A 26,168-nucleotide genomic window follows, 5' to 3' on the forward strand; every position below is an offset into this window, starting at 1 on the left:
GTTTGTTGGTGATGTGGACACCAAGGATCTTGAAACTCTCGACCCGTTCCACTACAGCCAATGTTAATGGGGGCCTGTTCGGCCCGCCTTTTCATGTAGTCCACGATCAGCTCCTCTGTCTTGCTCACATTGAGGGAGAGGTTGTTGTCCTGGCACCACACTGACAGTTCTCTGATCTCCTCCCTATAGGCTGTCTCGTCATTGTCGGTGATCAGGCCTACCACTGTTGTGTCGTCAGCAAACTTCATGATGGTGTTGGGAGTCTTGTTTGGCCACGCAGATGTGGGTGAAATAGGAGTACAGGAGGGGACTAAGTACACACCCCTGAGGGGCCCCAGTGTTGAGGATCAGCGTGGCAGACGTGTTGTTGCCTACCCTTACCACCTGGGGGCGGCCCGTCAGGAAGTCCAGGATCCAGTTTCAGAAGGAGGTGTTTAGTCCCGGGGTCCTTAGCTTAGCAATGAGCATCGTGGGTACTATGGTGTTGAACGCTGAGCTGTAGTCAATGAACAGCATTCTCACACATTAATTTTGTCCAGGTGGGAAAGGGCAGTGTAGTGCAATAGAGATTGCATCATCTGTGTATCTGTTGAGGCGGTATACAAATTGGAGTGGGTCTAGGGCAGGGCTGTCCAACACTCTTCCTGGAGATCTACCATCCTGTGGGTTTCAGTCCAACCCTAATTTAACACACCTGATTCAACTATTTAGCTGTTCACAAGACCTTAACTAGCTGAATCAGATATGCTAAATTAGGGTTAGACAGTAGATCTCCAGGAAGAGGGTTGGTCTAGGGTATCAGGGAGGATGCTGTTGATGTGAGCCATGACCAGCCTTTCAGAGCACTTCTTGGCTACCGAAGTGAGTGCTACGGGGAGGTAATAATTTAGGCAGGTTACCTTCGCTTCCTTGGGCACAGGGACTATGGTGATCTGTTTGAAACATGTAGGTATTACAGACTTGGTCAGGAAGTGGTTGAAAATGTCAGTGAAGACACTTGCCAGTTGGTCCACGCATGCTTTGAGGACACGCCCTGGTAATCTGTCTGGCCCTGCGGCTTTGTGAATGTTGACCATTTTAAAGGTCTTGCTCACATCGGCTACCGAAAGTGTTATCACACAGTCATCCAGAACAGCTGGGGCTCTCGTTCATGCTTCAGTGTTGCTTGCATTGAAGCGAGCATAAAAGGCATTTAGCGTCACCGGGCAGTCTGGGTTTCCCTTTGTAGTGCGTAATGGTGTTCATGCCCTGCCACATCTGACGAGCGTCAGAGCCGATGTAGTAGGATTCAATCTTAATCCTGTATTGACGATTTGCTTGTTTGATGGTTCATCTGAGGACATAGAAGGATTTCTTATTAGTGTCTGGATTAGTGTCCCGCTCCTTGAAAGTGGCAGCTCTAGCCTTTAGCTCGATGCGGATGTTGCCTGTAATCCATGGCTTCTGGTTGGGATATGTACATACGATCTCTGTGGGGACGACGTCGTCGATGCACTTATTGATGAAGCCGATGACTGAGGTGGTATACTCCTCAATGCCATTAGATTAAGCCCAGAACATATTCCAGTCTGTGCTAGCAAAACAGTCAGGTAGCGTAGCATCCGTGTCATCTGACCACTTCCGTATTGAGAGCTTTGTATGCATATCTGTGTGTGGAGTAAAGGTGGTCTCAAGTTTTTTTTCCTTTGGTTGCACATGTGCCATGCTGGTAAAAATGTGGGAGAACTGATTTAAATTTGCCTGCATTAAAGTCCCCGGCCACTAGGAGCGCCTCTTCTGGATGAGCATTTTCTTGTTTGCTTATGGCCTTATGGAGTTGGTCGAGTGCGGTCTTAGTGCCAGCATCAGTCAGTGGTGGTAAATAGATGGCTACAAATAATATAGATCGATAGGCAGCTTAAACTTGTTGAATTCAACCATTATTGGGTTCAAATGCACATTTAGATTTATGAACAGCCATCCACAACAAACACAATCTGTAATGCGCAAATAGCTAAATGAGAGAGCAGCAGTGTGATTCACATCAATGTGCTATGTAGATATCATCAATAAGTGATGTCTGTATCGCCATAGACTACATCACTGCTGTCATCCTTACCTCTAAGCGTTTATTCAAGTTGCATAATCTTTGGATGTCAACAGCAGTCACAGCATTGGAAGACATAACTTGGACTGTAGCCTACAAAAGCGTATTTCTCCTCTTTTCCCGCAATCCATCAAACCCATTTGGTGTGTCAACATTGTGGTCTCTGACTTGTGGTCAGACTCGCTCAGGTGGAGAAATTTTAACTTGCGCCTTTTTTCAATTATGATTTTTGAATGTCATTAAGAAAACAGAGAAGTGTCAAAGTTTATTTTTCTGAATTTAAAAGTAATCATTGAAGTAAACATCTAGTTTTTCAAAAGTATCTGTAATCTGATTACAATATTTTTGCTGGTATCATAACGGATTACAGTTACTATTTTTTACATGTAATCCGTTACTCCCCAACCCTGACAATACTTGTCAAATAGATAAATCGCCCTTAGTCTGTTCAAATCAAATGTTATTTGTCACATGCGCCGAATACAACAGGTATTCCTTAACCAACAATGCAGTTTTAAGAAAAATAAGTATTAAGTAAAAAAATACATAAATAAAAAATATTAAAAGAGCAGCAATAAAAAAACAGTAGCGATGCTATATACAGGTGGCACCGGTACAGAGTCAATGTGTGGGGGCACCAGCTAGTCGAGGTAATTGAGGTAATATGTGCATGTAGGTAGAGTTAAAGTGACTATGCATAGATAATAAACAGGGAGGGGGGCAATGCAAATAGTCTGGGTAGCCATTTGATTAGCTGTTCAGGAGTCTTGGGGGTAGAAACTGTTAAGAAGCTTTTTGGACCTAGACTTGGCTCTCTGATATCGCTTGCCATGCGGTAGCAGAGAGAACAGTCTATGACTAGGGACTCAAGGAAGGAAAAAAAGGACTAAGTTGTTGTGATGAACAGAGGGCGAACATATCTTGAAAGACAATGGTTGCAGCATCTTTTAGGGAGTGGTAAAGAGGTGACCAATAATGGTTGCAATAGATGGTTTAATGAGACATCAGCTGGTTGTAATAAGGATGCTGCCTTTTGAGGCAACATTTGTAGGCAGAATGTCCAAATTGGCATTTTCCAATCCCATGTATGCTTCGCCGGGGAAGCTCTCCCATAACACCTTGCAGTGCAGGCAATTTTTTTTTAAAGAATTAACGGTGGACAGTAGTCCCTGATTGGGATAACATTTTCCAGAAAAATAAGGAATAACTTTGAGAAATGTATAAGGTTTATTTATTCACTAAATTATGCTAAAATGTTTTACTTTCATATTAAATGTGAATTCAAACCTTGAGTAAATGGTGTTTATCAGCCCGTTACCAAGCTAGCTAGCTAGCAAGCAATCTCATCATGCTTTTTGGCTGTTAAGAGATGAACAACAAATCATAGGTTCATCCATGTGTAAATTGTGAAGACCCAGACAGTTTTTAAATCATGAATTGGTGAATTTGCTAGCCAACATTTAGCAAACTGTTTTTTCCCATTTGTTTTCAGGGACTAAAACGGGCAGCTGATCGTGTTCCAGGTTGAAGGACATCTCACCCTGACACCCTGCAGATGTAAAGAACTTGTTGTGAACCTCCCAGCCACAAGGATAATCATGATATCCCAGGATATTATTCAGGATTGTGCAACATCACAATGTTTGATAACAATGTTATCATGCAGATTTGTCAGGACATTGTAATTTATGAAATTATTTCTGTCCCAGGGGATTGCACTGTGTGCAAGTATTCAATTTAGACCACAATTAGTTGAATTAGGTGTTAGTGAAGGGCTGAAACCAAATATGTAAACTACTGTCCTGTGTATAAAAACATCTGTGGTTGTCATGTCTAAATTGCCGTCATGTAATGAGCAAGTTCATGAATGTTGGAGGTTAATCTCCTTGAGATGTCCCTCACTTGGGAATGACTTATTTTGAACAATGGACTATGTTTTAAGGACTCATGCACAGATAAAGGAAAAACAATAAAAACGTTAACAGTTATTCAGAATTACAAGAGGTGATGTCTCCATGTGTTTCTGGTTTTGAGGCTTAGGCATCCGGTGACTGCAGTTCATAAGTCAAATCCCCTGCAAGGAGAGAGAAATACATCAATATTATTACAACTCTGTATTCATTTCATTATATATTCTTGTTTGATATGCATTTATATAATCATATTGGACATATTATCCTTTATCACATGCCACTATTAGGATGAAGTAGCCTAGGCCTTCTAATCTAGATAGATTGCATCATATCACCTTTCAATATTAGTTATCAACAAATATGAAACCATGTTTTTTTAAACATCGGTGTCATTTAATGCACGGGTGGGATAGTTGTATGAATGAATCACAATGCAAGCCTACTCAATAGGAAAAAAACAGCAGCTCTAATGCAATATTAGCTTCACAGTGAAACTCCACTATTCTCAGCCTGGTCTCATAGACTAGACGTAACATAGTAAATGTAAATCTGGAACACTCAAATTAAATCAAATCAAAGTTTATTGGTATGATATGTTACATTTGGTATGTTTACATGAGACAGAAGGTTACTTAAGGCAAAAACGAAAGTAGAGTAGTTGGTAGGCGTATAACACAAAGGTTAACATTTTTACATTTTAACAACCATTTACTACTTTTTAACTACTTTAAAATGATTTAGCATGTTAGTTAACCCTTCCCCTAACCTATCTCCTAACCCTAACCCCTAGCTTCGCTAACGTTGGCCACCTAGCTAATGTTAGCCACAACAAATTGCAATTCGCAACATATCATAAGAATTGTAATTCGCAACATATCATACAATTGTAATTCGTAACATATCATACGAAATGAATGATGGACATCCACAAATACCGTAACATTATGTCTACCCCTGAGTCTAGGTTGCTATTCTGGCTATTATTAATTCTTAAACTTATTTATACATAAACAAAATTGTAGCCTATATGATATCATGCATGCAATCTTACCTGTCATGTCCACAACGACGGAGCAGCAGACCAAGCAATATGCAAAAGGGGGACCCTATACCGTAGGATAATTATTCTGGTCGGTGTCAACTTCATTCATTAACAGGTAATGAGGAGATCGATTCTGTTACTTGTTTACTTGTTATTTGTGTCAGATATTTCCATTTTGGGGTAGTTTTTCATTGAATTGCCAGCACTAGTTGCTCACGCTGCTAAAGTGGCTACAATGTAAACAAACGTCTGGCGCTCGGTGGAATGTGAATGCGTTATCACACGATGCTGCCTTCAAATCCCGTTCCAAATGGCAATAACCTACTGGGAAAATGCTGCAAACTAAGGTAGGTGCCTTTGGAGGCAGATAGGCCGCAGCCTTTGGATTGGTTAAATAAAACAGTATGCTACACCAACAATAGTTTACATTCATACAAAGTGTCAAAATGATTGCCCAGTACTGGGAGCGAATAAATCATGTCCAGAGAAAAAGCAAGCTGCTCAGACCACTGCACTATGTCAGTTCACAATGCTCTATTAAGCCATGAGAATACATGATGATACTTAATGATATGAGCTTGGTTGGATTGCAGAGCCTTCCCCAAACCATAGCCCCTAGGTACTGTAATGCATTGTATAGCCTACAAACATTGCTTCCAGCTGTCCCATGGCGGCGATTATACATTTGAAATATTTATTCAAATCCTCCTGCTGCAGGATTATTTTCCTCTAAAATGGTTCATATTAAGATCTGACATCTGTAGCAGATGGGAAGACTAGTAGTCACAGTGAATTGGTGTGAGAGTGCTGCTTGGCAAAAAGTTCCAAGTCTTTTTTTTATTTAAAATTTTACTAGGCAAGTCAGTTAAGAACAAATTCTTATTTTCAATGACAGCCTAGGAACATCGGGTTAACTGCCTGTTCAGGAGCAGAATGACAGATTTGTACCTTGTCAGCTCAGGGATTTGAACTTGCTACCTTTTGGTTACTAGTCCAACACTCTAAACACTAGGCTACCCTGCCACCCCATGTCTGAACCTACTTACTAAGACACAGCGCCATCATATTCTCCTGCACATTTACAAAAGTTAGTCGCAACCCTCAAAATAATATAAAATAACATCCCAAATCACTAACAATATCCTCTGTTAATCTGTTTAAAAATGTATATTTTGAGAGTATGTATGGTACAGTAAAACAATATACTACAGTGAATCGGTTGACACTGGCATCTATTTGATTGACGACACGATTGAGACAATCAAAAAACTGTTGGAATGAAACTGTATTTATTCACGGTGATTCATTGAGTATCTACAGTACAATAATATAGACAATAGCTCCTGTCACTCTGTAGCTCAGCTGAAAAGCATTTCCTAGATGCTGTCAAAGCTTGACACCTAGCCAGCTGTCTGAAAACTGAAACTGAAAGGAGATGTAAGCTGGTAAACATCACCACTGTCATCAGCCTTATCAAAGCGGCTTTATATCAATCACTTTCCCTATCAAAGCTAATCAACTGGTCTCCTGGTCCCAGCTCAGAACATCCGTCAAGACAGGGAACAAACACAGACTCATTTGTCCACTAAGGCCAATATTTGATGTTTTCTCTGCTCAGAAAGGTCGAAAACAAACCAGTCATCCAAAGGTTGAAAGTGTGCCCTGTTTTCCAATGACGTCAGAGCATAATATTTTCCCCCTCTGTTACATCTCTCATGCTCTTGGCTCCAGCTGAGCTCCGCTGAGCTGCAAACGAGATGCTAGCGATTGATTCATCTACGGTTCAGATCCAGTGCCACGTCAGACAGTCAGACAGACAGACACGTAAATAATCAGATACATCAGTGACGCACCGTCAGAGCCCTGGCGAACGCAGTCCTGTCCCGCGGCCTCGTTCCATCCCGCTGGATTTAAACGGCTACCTCTTATCAGCCCCCTGCACACAGGCCGTCCCCACGGTAACCGTCTTCCACCACCAATCCCAGGGCAGCGATGTGCATCCACCGGTTTATAGCCGGGTCGGCGCTGGCCTGGTTTTGCTCACTGCTGCAGAACTGGCCTCTATCTATATGGGGAAACAAGAGAGAGTTATTTAGAGCCAAACAACCCACTCAGCTAATATTATGACATTTGTTCTGCCCTCTAATATCTGCTTGTTTTGGATTTCCGTTTGTGTTCGATCTCAAGAGATACTGTCAAGTTACAATGCCAATCCGCTTAACTTCAAAACACTTATTTGAACAGAAACGTAGGTTAGCAAGGTTCAAACAGATATTGTCCTTAATAGATGATGTTGGCTATTTTTTAACAGAATACTTCCCAAAAGAAATGTGAAGTTACAGTTAGTTTACTGTAGCCTCTGGACTTGTTAAGGCCTTATGCTCCACAGGGAGCAAAGAGGAGTAGCTCTAAGTAAGAAAATACTGTTTCCTATGTTGTCAAGCACAATTCTGTCCTAACACAACTTTTAATCCTGTTAAGATCAGCAGAATAGAGACAGAAACACTGTGACTGCCAGGAAAGCAGGGTATAAAAGTCCTAACCCGAACACAATGGGGATTTGTCTGAGACTGTCACATCTTGGCAAAGTGTACAACGCTGGAGGCATCCGCTGCTATAGTGTATCAGTGATTCATCTGAGGCGGGCAAGTCTCTGCCTGTTCCTTCCCTGAGTGCTGCTCTAGTCATCCCTCATACTTACTTACTCTCCCTTCTCCACTGAGCCTGTGCTATGAATGCCTCCACTCACAGTGCACATATTAGGGCACGATTAGCAGACTGTTTGTTCCATTCTCACGTTGTTACACCACATCTGGAATGCTCACAGCGATGACATCATAGCAGATGACACAGAACAGATCCATGGCCTCCTCCTAACAATAACACCCAGTGTTCCCCTCTCACCAGGGTCTTAACAGTGGGTGCAGGGCCCAAAATTGCCCTCTGAGTGCCTACTACCCTGACGTATGCCATTCTGGCTTTGTTGTGGCCCTGGGGGGCTCCAAGGACAGACTGTCCAGCCAATCGGCCCCAGAGCCAGAGCCAGACCTTGCCAAAGCCACCGCTGGCCTCTCTCCTCCAGGCCTGCCTCCTTTCCCTCCCTCCCTCCCTCCCTCCCTCCTCTTATCCTTCTCTTTTCATACTGTATCTAACCTTCAAACTTGTCCACATTTCAGCACTCTGTTCAGCTTGGTGTGAAGCTCAGAGAAGCTTCTCTTAATAACTGTCAATCAGAGGTCAGCAGCATCAAAATATGTTATGTTCTCTATAAGCAGGGGGTTCGGAGGGGTGGAGGGGGGTTGCTAACATTTGGTACAATTGTTCAGGTAATTACAGTACCAGTCAAAAGTTTGGACACACCTACTCATTCAAGGGTTTTTCTTTACTTTTACTATTTTCTACATTGTAGAATAATAGTGAGGACATCAAAACTAATAAATAACACATATGGAATCATGTAGTATCCAAAACAAGTGTTAAACAAATAAAAATATATTTTAGACTCTTCAAAGTAGCCACCCTTTGCCTTGATGAGAGCTTTGCACACTCTTGGCATTCTCTCAACCAGCTTCACCTGGAATGTTTTTCCAACAGTCTTGAAGGAGTTCCCACATATGATGAGCAGTTGTTGGCTGCTTTCCTTCACTCTGCGGTCCAACTCATCCCAAACCTTCTCAATTGGGTTGAGGTCGTGTGATTGTGGAGGCAAGGTCTTCTGATGCAGTACTCCATCACTCTCTTTCTTAGTCAAATAGCCCTTACACAGCCTGGAGGTGTGTTGGGTCACCGTCCTGTTGAAACACAAATGATAGTCCCACTAAGTGCAAATGAGATGGGATGGCATTTAGCTGCAGAATGCAATGAACACAACAAATAAATCAGACAGTGTCAACAGAAAAGCACCATCACACCTCCTCTTCCCTCATTCATGGTGGGAACCCCACATGCGGAGATCCTCCGTTCACCTACTCTGTGTCTCACAAAGACACAGTGGTTGGAACCAAAAATCTCACATTTGGACACATTAGACCAAAGGACAGATTTCCACTGGTCTAATGTCCATTGCTCATGTTTCTTGGCCCAAGCAACTCTCTTCTTATTATTGGTGTTCTTTAGTAGTGGCTTATTTGCCGCAATTCGACCAGCCTGATTCACAGTCTCCTCTGAACAGTTTATATTGAGATATGTCTGTTACTTGAAGTCTGTGATGCATTTATTTGGGCTGCAATTTCTGAGGCTGTTAACTAATGAACTTATCCTCTGTAGCAGAGGTAACTCTGGGTCTTCCTTTTCTGTGGTGGTCCTCATGAGAGCCCGTTTCATCAAAGCGCTTGATGGTTTTTGCGACTGCACTTGAAGAAACTTTAAAAGTTCTTGAAATTGTCCGGATTGACTGACCTTCATGTCTTAAAGTAATGACAGAATATCATTTCTCTTTGCTTTTTTGAGCTGTTCTTGCAATAATATGGACTTGGTCTTTTACCAAATAGGGCTATCTTCTGTATACCACCCCTACATTGTCACAACACAACTGATTGGCTCAAATGCATTAAGGAGAGAAATTCCACAAAGTAACTTTTAACAACGCACATCTGCTAATTGAAATGCATTCCAGGTGACTACCTCATGAACCCGGTTGAGCGAATGCCAAAAGTGTGCAAAGCTGTCATCAAGGTGGCTACTTTGAAGAATCTCAAATCTCAAATCTATTTTTCATTGTTTAACACTATTTTGGTTACTATGTGATTCCATATGTGTTATTTCATAGTTTTGATGTCCACTATTATTCTACAATGTAGAAAATAATACAAATAAAGAAAAACCCTTGAATGAGTAGGTGTGTCCAAACTTTTGACTGGAACCCTATATATTTGAAGGTGAAAGAGAATAACATAATGTCCACTCAAACAACACAACGCAGCCTCAAGCAAATCCAACAGAAGAGAAGGGAGGATAGAGGGATGTGACTGATGGGGAGAGAGAGAAAGAGTCAGAAGGGAATGGGAAGGTGAGTGAAAGAGAAAGGAAACAGGATGAGAGAATATGGGGTAGCGATAAAAAAAGTAAGGGGTGAGTAGAAAAAGAAAGAGTGAAAGGAGGAAAATTCAATTTTCGTTGTGTCTCTCTCTCTCTACAGCTGTCTCTCTGTCTCCCTGTGTCAGTGTCCAATATCAACTTCTAAAACAATTATTGAACTGCCGTAGGAGGAGCAGAGAGCACAGTCAGCAAACAGACCTGGGAAGAGTTCCTGTCACAGAGAAAAAGGGAAGAGTGTAGAGAGGGGTGAAAGAAAGGGTAGGAGGAGGGGGAGGGGGAGGGGGAGGGGGAGGGGGAGGAGGGAGAACTGAAGAATCATCATAAAAATGTAGATTTAATGAAAGTTAAACCTCGTATTGATTCGGCTAACAGTTCACGTATGAATGTTGTGTGTGAGAGAGCGAGTGTATGAATGTGTGGGAGAGAGAGAATGTAAGCGTGTTTGTGTGTGTTCTCTAGCTGTTTCTCGGGCGTCTTCGGAAGAAGACAAAACTACTCAGGGCGAAAGCAGATTATGAGATTAAATATAAATAAATAACTATGTAAATGAATGCACTAGTAAAATGGGTTGGAAATAATTTCGCTTAAGCTTGTTAAAAGACTGTGTGTGGACTTGCATCCCATCAGTGTGTGTGTGTGTGTGTGTGTGTGTGTGTGTGTGTGTGTGTGTGTGTGTGTGTGTGAGATGATGACGACTTTGTAATGGCAGCTCTGAGGTGGGAAATGAATCTCCTAATCAGTGCACGGCGCGTTAGCTTAGCAATGGCCTCTAGGTGGGGAATTACCTGCAGAGCGTCTCTGCCCCCAATGACTTTGCATTTTTCCTCTCATTTACTGTAGCTGAGCAATGACTGGACTGCCCTGCCTAAGACTGCATGGCCAGGCAGCGGTCAAACCAATCTCGGATAATACAGTATAGTAAATCTCCCATGCACGCTATTATTTTAGAGTAACACTGAAAGTAACATCAGCAATGGTATAATCATATAGGAGTATAGGTCTTGTTTTGTTATGAGACTGCTCTTATTTAAATGGCAGGAGAAAGGTATTGTGGTACTTTTAAAAGTTTTATTTCACTGTTTAAAATATATGGAAGCAACATACTGTATGCATTGCAGACTTGGTGTGTATGAGTGTGTGTGCATGTGTGTTTGTGTTTACTATATGTGGAAATACTAAGGAGCACTCAACACCCAACATCTGGCAGCAGATGTGAGAGGGTGTTTTGAGTGTGTGTGAGAGAGAGAGAGGTTTATAGGCACCCAGCACTTTGCACAGCAGATGTCACATTCTGTCTGGCACAATGATCTGTGGGGCTGCTCTAGTTATATCCTCCTCTCTGTCACCACACTAGAGGTCGACCGATTAATCAGAATGGCCAATTAATTAGGGCCGATTTCAAGTTTTCATAACAATCGGAAATCAGTATTTTTGGGGGCCGATTTCCCAATTTAAAAAAATTAAAAATGTATAGCTTTATTTAACTAGGCAAGTCAGTTCAGAACACATTCTTATTTTCAATGACGTCCTAGGATCGGTGGGTTAACTGCCTTGTTCAGGGGCAGAACGACAGATTTTCACCTTGTCAGCTCGGGGGATCCAATCTTGCAACCTTACAGTTAACTAGTCCAACGCAATAACGACCTGCCTCTCTTTCGTTGCACTCCACAAGGAGACTGCCTGTTACGCGAATGCAGTAAGCCAAGGTAAGTTGTTAGCTAGCATTAAACTTACCTACATTACTCATCTCATACTGTATGTATATATTGTACTCTATATCATCTACTGCATCTACTGTATATTTATGTAATACATGTAATACATGTATCATTAGCCACTTAAACTATGCCACTTTGTTTACATACCCTACATTACTCATCTCATATGTATATTCTCTACTCGATACCATCTACTGCATCTTGCCTATGCCGTTCTGTACCATCACTCATTCATATATCTTTATGTACATATTCTTTATCCTTTTACACTTGTGTGTATAAGGTAGTAGTTTTGTAATTGTTAGGTTAGATTACTCGTTGGTTATTACTGCAATGTCGGAACTAGAAGCACAAGCATTTCGCTACACTCGCATTAACATCTGCTAACCATGTGTATGTGACAAATAAATTGGATTTGATTTGATAAAAAACAATCAATCATAATCACTAGTTACAGTGTAACTACACATGGTTGATGATATTACTAGATATTATCTAGCGTGTCCTGCGTTGCATATAATCTGACTGAGCATACAAGCATACAACTATCTAAGTATCTGAATGAGCGGTGGTAGGCAGAAGCAGGCGCGTAAACATTCATTCAAACAGCACTTTCGTGCGTTTTGCCAGCAGCTCTTCGTTGTGCATCAAGCATTGCGCTGTTTATGACTTCAAGCCTATCAACTCCCGAGATGAGGCTGGTGTAACCGAAGTGAGATGGCTAGCTAGTTAGTGCGCGCTAATAGCGTTTCAAACGTCACTCGCTCTGAGCCTTCTAGTAGTTATTCCCCTTGCTCTGAATGGGTAACACTGCTTCGATGGTGGCTGTTGTCGTTGTGTTGCTGGCTCGAGCCCAGGGAGGAGCGAGGAGAGGGACGGAAGCTATACAGTTACATTGGCAATACTAAAGTGCCTATAAGAACATCCAATAGTCAAAGGTTAATGAAATACAAATGGTGTAGAGGTAAATAGTCCTATAATTCCTACAACCTAAAACTTCTTACCTGGGAATATTGAAGACTCATGTTAAAAGGAACCCCCAGCTTTCATATGTTCTCATGTTCTGAGCAAGGAACTGAAACGTTAGCTTTCTTACATAGCACATATTGCACTTTTACTTTCTTCTCCAACACTTTGTTTTTGCATTATTTAAACCAAATTGAACATGTTTCATTATTTACTTGAGGCTAAATTGATTTTATTGATGTATTATATTAAGTTAAAATAAGTGTTCATTCAGTATTGTTATGATTGTCATTATTACAAATAAATAAATAAAAATCGGCCGATTAATCGGTATCGGCTTTTTTGGTCCTCCAATAATCGGTATCAGCTTTTTTGGGCGTTGAAAAATCATAATCGGTCGACCTCTACACCACACACAAACACAAAGTCCATGAGTCTGCTCTCCAACACAGAGGAGGATGCTGGGGCTCGCAACAGGAGAGAGAGAGCTGTGAAAACTAGAGCAAGACAGGTAGAAAGAGAGAATAAGAGACATGTCGAGCTGGGGGGGGGGGGGGGGGGGGGGGGGACAGGTTCCCAAGTAAGCAGAAAGGATACAGGAAGAGGTGAGGTTGTTGGTTTACAAACTCAGGGATATGGTTAACTAAAGCTAGGGTCACAAATAGAAAAACTAGGGGTTAACTAAAATTGGAAAGAGGGGGTTTACAAACCAAAGCTGGGAGAGGGTTCTCAGTACAACTCAAACACAGCAAATGCCTGCCTGGTCTCAGGGCTGGAAGGCCAGACTGGCGCTTTGAGAGAGAGAAAGAAGTGACTGTGTTAGAGAGAGGAGTGAACAAACAGAGTAGGGACACGGGGACGGGGGCTGTGCCTTTTGGAGCCCCAGCTAGTGAGACTTGCAGCCATTTTACATCAGCTTGTTCCCTTCCACTTTAACGACAACAAGAGCTGGGAACAGGAGGAGGAAAGGAAAGTCTAAACAAACGGGTGTTGATAATGAGAGAGGAGCAGATAGAGAAAGAGTGTGAAGAAGTGTGATGAGAAAGTAATGGCACAGCAACGAATGTTTCATTTCTCCACTCACGTGGACAAAGACATTGTAGTAGTTAATTTGTTAAGAGCCATACCATCAGATAGGAACAGATACTGTAGGGATGAGGATGCAATGGAAGGCAGCATGGAGCCTTGACTTGGACTGCTCTTCTTATGTGAGTGGAACAAGAGCCTGATTACAAAAGCTCTTTTGATTTAACAAGATGCACAATGTGGCCAAGAGGATTGTGGGGATTTTCTCTACCTCTCTTTATCTCGCTCGCTCGCTCTCTATTTCTTTCTTTCTTTGATTATTTCTCTCTCTCCCTCTCTGTCTGTCTCTGTCTCACTCTCGGTCTTTCCTCTCTGAATCTGTGTCGCAGTCTTAACGGTCGGGCAACCACTGCATGTTAAACGCTCTTTGTTTGTAATCAATCAGCACAACATTTTATAAGAGCAGAACAGGGTTTATTATAGCAGCGGCTCAGAAGAATGACACCAGTCTGCACATCCATCAACTTCACACCACAGGGCCCTGCAAAATAACACTCCCTATTCACCAACCATGGCACATATAATGGGCGTGGGTGTCCTATAACATGACAGGCAAAGTCATGCAAAACAAATTCAAATATCAGTGGAGAAGACAGTTGTCTAAGAGCAGGTTGAATACCTTATGCAGGTGGAATAGAAGACTCTAGAAAGGCAATCGGTGAAACATTACCTCTTCTGTCATTTCAAAAAGCTAAGTCCCCATTTTAGATAACTGCTAAGCTCTGTCACAAGCATTCGTCTGAGTAACAAACCAATTTCAGTAGGACATGTTATCCCCATGATTTGGGGCCTGGCCATACCACAGTGAAACATGCTGAGACCAAAGAGAAGAAGAGCATGTGTGTGAACACTCCAGCTATCAGACAGAGAGAGAGAGAGAGAGAGAGAGAGAGAGAGAGAGAGAGAGAGAGAGAGAGAGAGAGAGAGAGAGAGAGAGAGAGAGAGAGAGAGAGAGAGAGAGAGAGAGAGAGAGAATGAAAGAAAAAAAACAAGAGGCTTGCTTGACTTTGAAGTGGCCCTTATCACCTTCCCTGCCTCCTCCTTCACCCATCATCCTGTCCTCCACCCTTCTCCCTCCCCATCCTCAGTGAGTCATATATCTGTCTCCTCACTGTCAGGATGCCTCTGAAGTTTAGGAATGTCTTCCCTGGATCTGAGGCCCTGTGAGTTATGGGAACACCTGGAAGGGGGGAAAGAAATGGAGAAGAGAGAAAAAGCAAGGGTGAGGGAGGGTTAAGGTTAATCCCCTCATCCTAACACCTATCTAGGGCACTTTGTTGACAGAGAAGGAGCCTGATGGATTGGTTCTGGTATTCATCCGTGTCTAGTTTGGGAGAAAAGCGTTCGAACTCTAGCATGAGTGTAGAAATTTGGCCCTGTCCAGCAGTGACATCAGAGGCGGAAGGGGCGCGAGGTTGAGTGACGGGAGGGGCGGGTTTTAGGGGAGTGGGGGTTTAAAAACAGAACATGGGTGAGGTCGCACCCTGTCCTAGCTACAGTATATCGTTCCTGCACAGCCAAGCCTGCATTCCTCAAGTCTGCATGCTCCACAGTCATCCATCTGCCTGCCTCCTCCAGCCCACGGCAGGCAGTCTGTCAGCATCAAAACACACCAGGCAGATGTGTACGTGAGTATGTCTGTTTGTGCGTGCGTGTGTGAGTGAGAAAGAGTGAGAGAGAATGACAGTTGCTAACAGAGGGAAAGAGATACTGTATGTTTGTGTGTTAGTGCAAATGCTTGTGTCTGTGTTTATTTTTGTGTTGTAGCATGGTGCATGTGTATGTGTGGTATACTGTAGGTGAGTCTATTTGTGCTTTAGGGTCTGAAGTGAAGCCATGAGGATGTCATGGCCACTGAGCACTGTTGCTCTGCAGAGCCACTATGACAGCAGAGTGGAGTGGACATAAATCAATGGGTGAATGGATAGATCACATTTACTGCTGTATTTGTCCTTGCAGGGGATGTCTGTTTCCCTTCTCCCTGTCTTGCACTGCCTAACTGTATGCCATCCCCTTCCTGATGAGAGAATACAAAACAATTGGCTCTGATATTCAATCTCCAGGTCATAAATTCTCACTCCCAGGGCACCATTAAATATTTTTTTCCTCCCGGTAGAAAGAAGAGAAATTTGAATGTCGAAAGCGAGAAAAATGTACAAAATTGAATGAAACCAAATGAGGTAAAATGGAGGGAATTCATCCAGCTAGCAGAGAATGTCAGGACCACCGCACATGTAGAGAACGAGTAAGTGGTAAGACTGATTTAGATTCAGTTTCAGTGGCATTGATTTTGCAGGAAGGTGTCTCTGTAGCCAGCCTGCACGATTAGTCCCCCCAATCAATGGCTCCACAGAGAATCTCTTACTGGCAATATTTCCAAAGGCCAAACGAGCCTAGGAAATTAGAATGAAGAGAGATAGAGAGAAAAATGAGAGATAGTAAAGAAGAGACAGAGAGAGAGAAAGAGAGGATAAAGAGCGGGAGAGAGAAAGAGAAGAGAGACAGAAAATGAGAGGGAGCTATAGAGACACAGCGTCCCATGAAACAGAGAGATAAGGACATGGTCCCATAAAAGAACACCACTTATAGGTATTGTCTGCCAGCCAACACGCCTGCATTGTTTGTTTGCTATAATGACTGGCCTGCTGTAATTCTCTGGGTGACACTCCCTGTCCCTGTCCCTGTCCCTGCACCTCTGTTTGGACATTCTGAGTGTTCAATTTAGTCAAGAGGAAAAAACCTACACTTTCCCCCCTCTTCAACAGTTTTTGTTGTAGTGTGGGTGTTACATGGAGGATTCACTCAAGCTACAAAAGTGTATATCACCAGGAAAACGTCCACATTTTCCCCTCTCTTGTGTTGGGGTAATGTGAGGGTGTTCTGATGTGAAGTGTTCTGAGTAGGCAGATAGGACGGAGAACTGAGCCCTATAATTGTCTCAAACAGTGATTCCTGTGGCTCAGGGTGTGGGAGACCTCAGCCTGGATGTCAGAACTATGATTTGAGGTGATTCAGAGTCATGGATCAGGGTTTATTGCAGGTGTGCAAGGTTTGGAATGCATGCAGAGAGAAACCTGATGTTGAGGCTTTACATGTCTGGCCAACAGTTGGCTAGCTTCAGAGCTATATACATGTATTTCCTGTTGTAGAGGTAGAAAGGATGTTCTAGATCTATGGAAGTATAGTCTTGCAATATACAACACTATTCCCTCACCTTCATGTTTTATGGTTTGCTCTTTCACTGTATATCAATATCTCCTTATGCATCTATCTCTTCTTCAGTATGTTGTGTTGCTGTGACCTGGGCACCCTTGAGAATGAGACCCTGGTCTCAATGGGTTTTCCCTGAACAAATAAAGAATACGTTTAAAAAACAAAGAACGATGGCATGTCCCTGCATGCTGTAAGGCACTGATACTGACACAGACACAGCCCATAATGCTTCACTCCTGTCTCTGTACAATAAGCTGATCCCCTTGGTTCCCTTCCAAAAGGTATTGGATCTCAACCTGACTGACGGACTGACTGGTCAGCTATGCAAAGCTTTAATCATCTCAATGTAACACTGCGCCATCACTGGCCCAGGCGAGCCGGAGCATGTGTAGGCTACAACAGCCTAGTACGGCACAAAGCCCGATTTACATAGAAATGACCAAATTACCAAGCACAGGCCCCAGCAAATGGCTCCATCGTTCAAAGTGACTGAAAAATAGTAATGACACACACACCTCTAATACGCTAAAAGCCGTGAGCCAACACTAACATTCAGAAAGGCCATGGAGCTATGAAGGGAGGAGAGGGAAAGTGCTGAATCAGCGATGTGCTGGTATTTTGTCATCAAGTGCCACATATCCCCTTGCCCTTCTCTGTATCGATTCTCTCAGTACTCGGCAGTGATGTGGACAAAGCTCTGATGTCACAGTCAGGGCACACATAATCCCGAGTCCCGCTAATCATACTCAAATGTTGTTGGCATGAACAATGGCAATTTATTTTCCATTTCCATGCCTCTGAGCGCCGTCCACCTCCATGGTCTTATTGTGTATGGGGTGGTTGTGTTTCTGTATTTCGAAAACGTCAGGCATAAGGCGAGTACAGGTTTGTAGTGTGTGGTGTTACGGCTGCAGATGCGCTGCCTGTTGTATATAGAAAGGTCACAGCCTCCCCGGTGTTATGCAAGCAGAACCATATGTCCGTCCAGCTCATTCAGACCGGCCAACATCTAGAACGCTGCATCACTTGCCTTGCACCATGCAAATCCTAAACTCACACTGCACTGCATTAGCATAGACATATCTTGATTAAGAACACACGGCCACAACACAGCCCAGGTGGGTCTGAAGGAGCCTCACTCAAAAGCCAAATGATAGATTATCTCTATGAATGCGATCAGTTATTCTTCCCCCTCTGAAAAACAGTAATTTCCATAAGCCTACTAATTCACATTTACATAGAGATGAAGCCTTATGCTAATGACCAAACTCAGTGTGCTTGAAACAGGCCTCTGTAGAGGCTGCACTGAGGCTTCAACAAGCTTCACCCAGAAGATTACACAAATCTGTCAGCCACGTTATTCAGGAGCCAGGGTGGGTTTTCACTCAATGAGAAGGAAAAGAAGAGAAAAGAAAGAGGGAAATGCTGGGACAGCACCTAGTCCTGACATGGAGGAGCTAATGTCATGCTTGGCTGCATCAGGGAAGCAGATAAACAGGACAGGATGTTAATACACAGGAGATGAGTAATTGCAAGGCTTGCAAATGTAAAATTAACGTGTGACCTTTCTCTAACTTTCTCTCTCTATCTTTTCAGTGAAAGAGAGGAGTTTGTACACAGAAAGCCACCCAGCTATTGGCACCAGTGTTAATTTGCTAGATATTAGTAGAGAGAGAGAGAGAGAGAGAGAGAGAGAGAGAGAGAGAGAGAGAGAGAGAGAGAGAGAGAGGCTACAACCAGCACATAAAGTAGTGATAAACTACAGATATATACTCGCATCTTGTCCAATGAAAACCACATAATGTATTGGCTATTATTTGAATAATGTATAACACCCAGTGCTTAATTTATAAATCGGGAGGTCCCGGAACACATAGTGTGAGAGAGAAAGGGGAGGGGAGGAGGGGCGGAGATTATTGGGGTCCCGGAAAAAAACACAACGCAAACAGCGCAGCAGACAGAGTAAACTGCCAAGTAGCCTACTATATTTGGTGTTGAAACGGACAGCACTCTCCAAGGTGCTGATTAATTCAAAGCATTTTAGACGTCACTTGCAGTATGCCCACATACTTTAGTATAGCTGCGGGGCTTATAAAAGTTTTTCTAGACATCAATGTACACGACTTTGCAGAACACCCGTCATATAAATATGCACACATACTCAGCTATGGGGTTTACAAGACCCGAATTTCATATAATTTTCAAGAAATCAATGTAGCAGTAGAACAAATTGTACAATATCGGAATATAACTTCAAATAAAATAAATCAATGTAGGCTAGAACAGAACACACATATGAGAATATATAGGCCTCCTGCCTATGTGATAATATGAAGCACATATTCAGATTACCTTGACAGTACAACAAAAAGTTTGTAAAGAAAAACGATTTCCTACCTTAGATTTCAAAACCTCCCACAATGGGTGCGGCAGGTAGCCTAGTGGTTAGAGCGTTGGGCCAGTTAGCATAAGGTTGCTGGATTAAATCTCAGAGTTGACGAGATATGAATCTTGTACACGGAAAGCCATTCTCGTCCATTCTATTTAACTCCTGCGAGTCAATTTCTTGCTCAAAGCCATGAGCGGGCTGTGACGTTTAGCCGTTCTGCTGTTCTGAAGACTGTCTGTAGTGTATATGTTTTACTCATTTTGAGTGTTAACTATGAGGCCTACTAAATAGTGTAGTGGTGTAGCCGGTGGTGATGCTGAACTGGTGAGATTAGCAGCGCTGCTAGCTAAAGCATCGCCATCAGGAGCAGTTTGACCCTCAACCCTCCCCTCCGGCACTGACAGTTCTCTGGCTCGTTCTGGGTTCGATTCACCAACTTTCTCTGGATTTTTTTACTTGAAAAACGTAATCAAACTCGATTGCCTTTTCATATACATTTTTTATTTGGTTTTCCCACGAATCAAATCCAGTAAGGAGATGACTAGACTAGGCTACGTAACGTGATTAAGTATGGCCTCTTCACCAGCTGACCACCACTACCAAGACCTGTGTCAAGATCAGTTATTTACCCCACCGGCCCTCCCATAATATTTATGTACAAATAAGAGAGCAGGTCTGGAATCAGAGTGGCAGGATAGGATGATTACAGGGAAGGATCGCCGCGGTTTAACATTATGGTTTTTCTGAGAGGCGGGAGAAATAGCGGGGAGGAATCTTAATTTAACGCTGATCGATTTAATTAGAATGTGTACAGTGCGTACCGTGAAACAATTCATAAATCATGCCGCGAGAGGTACCAGATCTGGTCAAACAGATGCAGGGACAAATAAAGTCAAATCTGAGAGGTGCCGGATCCTGTTCCCGGGATCTAGATCAAATTAAGCACTAATAACACCCAAATGCTATTCAACTGTAAATGATTCATCAAATTTAAAATCTGGATTTTCTGCAGGCTGTTTACAGTTTATACATTTCTCTGTAAGCGATGTACTGTCTGTAGCCCTGTGTATTACATGTTTTATTTGTCAAAACAATGCATTTACCTGTATGTAGCACATTACATAACAAATAGACTGGAATCTGCACGTGAAAGGCTTGAGGTTTCATTTGTAAAGTAGGCCTTTTATCTGACAGATATAAAGCTGGGAGGACATATCCTATTATCTGACCTACAGTATATAAAGGTGAGAGGACATATCCTATTATCTGACCTACAGTATATAAAGGTGAGAGGACATATACTATTATCTGACCTACAGTATATAAAGGTGGGAGGACATATTGATTATCTGACCTACAGTATATAAAGGTGAGAGGACATATCTATTATCTGACCTACAGTATATAAAGGTGAGAGGACATATCGATTATCTGACCTACAGTATATAAAGGTGAGAGGACATATATATTATCTGACCTACAGTATATAAAGGTGAGAGGACATATCTATTATCTGACCTACAGTATATAAAGGTGAGAGGACATATCTATTATCTGACCTACAGTATATTAAGGTGAGAGGACATATCTATTATCTGACCTACAGTATATAAAAATGGGAGGACATATATATTATCTTACCTACAGTATATAAAGCTGGGAGGACATATATATTATCTGACCTACAGTATATAAAGGTGCGAGGACATTTCCTGTTATCTGACCGACAGTATATAAAGGTGAGAGGACATATCTATTATCTGACCTATATAAATGTGAGAGGACATATCTATTATCTGACCTACAGTATATAAAGGTGAGAGGACATATCCTGTTATCTGACCGACAGTATATAAAGGTGAGAGGACATATCTATTATCTGACCTATATAAAGGTGAGAGGACATATCGATTATCTGACCTACAGTATATAAACGTGAGAGGACATATCCTATTATCTGACCTACAGTATATAAAGGTGAGAGGACATATCCTATTATCTGACCTACAGTATATAAAGGTGGGAGGACATATCGATTATCTGACCTACAGTATATAAAGGTGAGAGGACATATCTATTATCTGACCTACAGTATATAAAGGTGAGAGGACATATCGATTATCTGACCTATAGTATATAAAGGTGAGAGGACAAATATATTATCTGACCTACAGTATATAAAGGTGAGAGGACATATCTATTATCTGACCTACAGTATATAAAGGTGAGAGGACATATCTATTATCTGACCTACAGTATATAAAGGTGAGAGGACATATCTATTATCTGACCTACAGTATATAAAGGTGAGAGGACATATCTATTATCTGACCTATATAAATGTGAGAGGACATATCTATTATCTGACCTACAGTATATAAAGGTGAGAGGACATATCCTGTTATCTGACCGACAGTATATAAAGGTGAGAGGACATATCTATTATCTGACCTATATAAAGGTGAGAGGACATATCGATTATCTGACCTACAGTATATAAAGGTGAGAGGACATATATATTATCTGACCTACAGTATATAAAGGTGAGAGGACATATCTATTATCTGACCGATATAAAGCTTTTGTGGACATATATATTATCTGACCTACAGTATATAAAGGTGAGAGGACATATCTATTATCTGACCTACAGTATATAAAGGTGAGAGGACATATATATTATCTGACCTACAGTATATAAAGGTGAGAGGACATATCTATTATCTGACCTACAGTATATAAAGGTGAGAGGACATATCGATTATCTGACCGATATAAAGCAGGGAGAACATATCCTATTATCTGACCGATATAAAGCAGGGAGGACATATCCTATTATCCGACCGATATAAAGCAGGGAGAACATATCCTATTATCTGACCTACAGTATATAAAGCTGGGAGGACATATCTATTATCTGACCGATACAAAGCTAGGAGGACATATATATTATCTGACTGATATGAAGCTGGGAGGACATATCCTATTATCTGACCTACAGTATATAAAGCTGGGAGGACATATCTATTATCTGACCGATACAAAGCTAGGAGGACATATATATTATCTGACTGATATTAAGCTGGGAGGACATATCTATTATCTGACCGATATAAAGCAGGGAGAACATATCCTATTATCTGACCGATATAAAGCTGGGAGGACATATCTATTATCTCACCTACAGGTTATAAAGCTGGGAGGACATATCTATTATCTGACCTATATAAAGCAGGGAGAACATATCCTATTATCTGACCTATATAAAGCAGGGAGGACATATCTATTATCTGACCTATATAAAGCAGGGAGGACATATCCTATTATCTGACCGATATAAAGCAGGGAGAACATATCCTATTATCTGACCGATATAAAGCTGGGAGGACATATATATTATCTGACCTACAGTATATAAAGCTGGGAGGACATATATATTGTCTGACCGATATAAAGCTGGGAGAACATATCCTATTATCTGACCGATATAAAGCAGGGAGGACATATCCTATTATCTGACCTACAGTATATAAAGCTGGGAGGACATACAGTGCCTTGCGAAAGTATTCAGCCCCCTTGAACTTTGCGACCTTTTGCCACATTTCAGGCTTCAAACATAAAGATATAAAACTGTATTTTTTTGTGAAGAATCAACAACAAGTAGGACACAATCATGAAGTGGAATGACATTTATTGGATATTTCAAACTTTTTTAACAAATCAAAAACTGAAAAATTGGGCGTGCAAAATTATTCAGCCCCCTTAAGTTAATACTTTGTAGCGCCACCTTTTGCTGCGATTACAGCTGTAAGTCGCTTGGGGTATGTCTCTATCAGTTTTGCACATCGAGAGACTGACATTTTTTCCCATTCCTCCTTGCAAAACAGCTCGAACTCAGTGAGGTTGGATGGAGAGCATTTGTGAACAGCAGTTTTCAGTTCTTTCCACAGATTCTCGATTGGATTCAGGCCTGGACTTTGACTTGGCCATTCTAACACCTGGATATGTTTATTTTTGAACCATTCCATTGTAGATTTTGCTTTATGTTTTGGATCATTGTCTTGTTGGAAGACAAATCTCCGTCCCAGTCTCAGGTCTTTTGCAGACTCCATCAGGTTTTCTTCCAGAATGGTCCTGTATTTGGCTCCATCCATCTTCCCATCAATTTTAACCATCTTCCCTGTCCCTGCTGAAGAAAAGCAGGCCCAAACCATGATGCTGCCACCACCATGTTTGACAGTGGGGATGGTGTGTTCAGGGTGATGAGCTGTGTTGCTTTTACGCCAAACATAACGTTTTGCATTGTTGCCAAAAAGTTCAATTTTGGTTTCATCTGACCAGAGCACCTTCTTCCACATGTTTGGTGTGTCTCCCCGGTGGCTTGTGGCAAACTTTAAACAACACTTTTTATGGATATCTTTAAGAAATGGCTTTCTTCTTGCCACTCTTCCATAAAGGCCAGATTTGTGCAATATACGACTGATTGTTGTCCTATGGACAGAGTCTCCCACCTCAGCTGTAGATCTCTGCAGTTCATCCAGAGTGATCATGGGCCTCTTGGCTGCATCTCTGGCTGTCTTCTCCTTGTATGAGCTGAAAGTTTAGAGGGACGGCCAGGTCTTGGTAGATTTGCAGTGGTCTGATACTCCTTCCATTTCAATATTATCGTTTGCACAGTGCTCCTTGGGATGTTTAAAGCTTGGGAAATCTTTTTGTATCCAAATCCGGCTTTAAACTTCTTCACAACAGTATCTCGGACCTGCCTGGTGTGTTCCTTGTTCTTCATGATGCTCTATGCGCTTTTAACGGACCTCTGAGACTATCACAGTGCAGGTGCATTTATACGGAGACTTGATTACACACAGGTGGATTGTATTTATCATCATTAGTCATTTAGGTCAACATTGGATCATTCAGAGATCCTCACTGAACTTCTGGAGAGAGTTTGCTGCACTGAAAGTAAAGGGGCTGAATAATTTTGCACGGCCAATTTTTCAGTTTTTGATTTTTTTAAAAAGTTTGAAATATCCAATAAATGTCGTTCCACTTCATGATTGTGTCCCACTTGTTGTTGATTCTTCACAAAAAAATACAGTTTTATATCTTCATGTTTGAAGCCTGAAATGTGGCAAAAGGTCGCAAAGTTCAAGGGGGCCGAATACTTTCGCAAGGCACTGTATCTATTATCTGACCGATATAAAGCTGGGAGGACATCTCCTACAGGAATGTGTTTATCCTTCTTTACTGTACAATGTTTAATTTACAGTACCAGTCAAAAGTTTGGACACACCTACTCATTCAAGGGTTTTTATTTGTTTTTGCTATTTTCTACATTGTAGAATAATAGAGAAGACATCAAAACTATGTAATAACACATATGGAATTATATAGTAAGCAAAGAAGTGTTAAACAAATCAAAATATATTTTATATTTGAGATTCTTCAAAGTAGCCACCCTTTGCCTTGATGACAGCTTTGCACACTCTTGGTATTCTCTCAACCAGCTTCATGAGGTAGTCACCTGGAATGCATTTGAAATAACAGGTGTGACTTAATTTGTGGAATTTCTTTCCTTCCTAATGCATTTGAGCCAATCAGTTGTGTTGTGACAAGGTATGGATGGGGTGGTATACAGAAGATAGCCCTATTTGGTAAAAGACCAAGTCCATATTATGGCAAGAACAGCTCAAATAAGGAAAGAGAAACGACAGTCCATCATAACTTTAAGACATGAAGGTCAGTCAATCTGGAAAATATCAAGAACATTGAAAGTTTCTTCAAGTGCAGTTACAAAAACCATCAAGTGCTATGATGACCAAGTGCTAATACCTATTTTTTACTCTAATACTTATTTTTACTTACAAATTGCACTGTTGGTTAGGGCCTGTAAGTAAGCATTTCACTGTAAGGTCTACTGTTGTATTTGGCGCAAATGACAAATACACTTTGATTTGATTTGACAAAACTGGCTCTCATGAGGACTGCCACAGGAAAGAAAGACCCAGAGTCATCTCTGCTGCAGAGGATAAGTTCATTAGAGTTGCCAGCCTAAGAAATTGAAGCCAAAATAAATGTTTCACAGACTTCAAGTAACAGACACAGCTCAAAATTAACTGTTCAGAGGAGACTGCGTAAATCAGGCCTTCATGGTCAAATTGCTGCAAAGAAACCACCACTAAATAAGAATAAGGCTTGGGCCAAGAAACACGAGCAATGTATATTAGACCAGTAGAAATCTGTCCTTTGGTCTGATGAGTCTAAATTAGACATGTTTTATTTCAACCACCTTGTCTTTGAGAGATGCAGAGTAGGCGAATGGATGATCTCTGCATGTGTGCTTCCCACTGTGAAGCATGGAGGAGGAAGTGTGATGGTGTGGGGGTGCTTTGCTGGTGACACTGTCAGTGATTTATTTAGAATTCAAGGCACACTTAACCAGCATGGCTACCACAACATTCTGCAGTGATACGCCATCCCATCTGGTTTACTCTTAGTCCCACTATCATTTGCTTTTCAACAGGACAATGACCCAACACACCTCAAGGCTGTATAAGGACTATTTGACCAAGAAGGAGCGTGATGGAGTGCAGCATCAGATCACCTGGCCTCCACAATCACCCGACATTAACCCAATTGAGATGGTTGGACTGCAGAGTGAAGGAAAAGCAACCAAGTGCTCATCATTTGTGGGAACTTCTTCAAGATTGTTATAAAATCA

This window comes from Oncorhynchus mykiss, chromosome 2 (genome assembly GCF_013265735.2).
Source record: "Oncorhynchus mykiss isolate Arlee chromosome 2, USDA_OmykA_1.1, whole genome shotgun sequence".
NCBI lineage: Eukaryota > Metazoa > Chordata > Actinopteri > Salmoniformes > Salmonidae > Oncorhynchus > Oncorhynchus mykiss.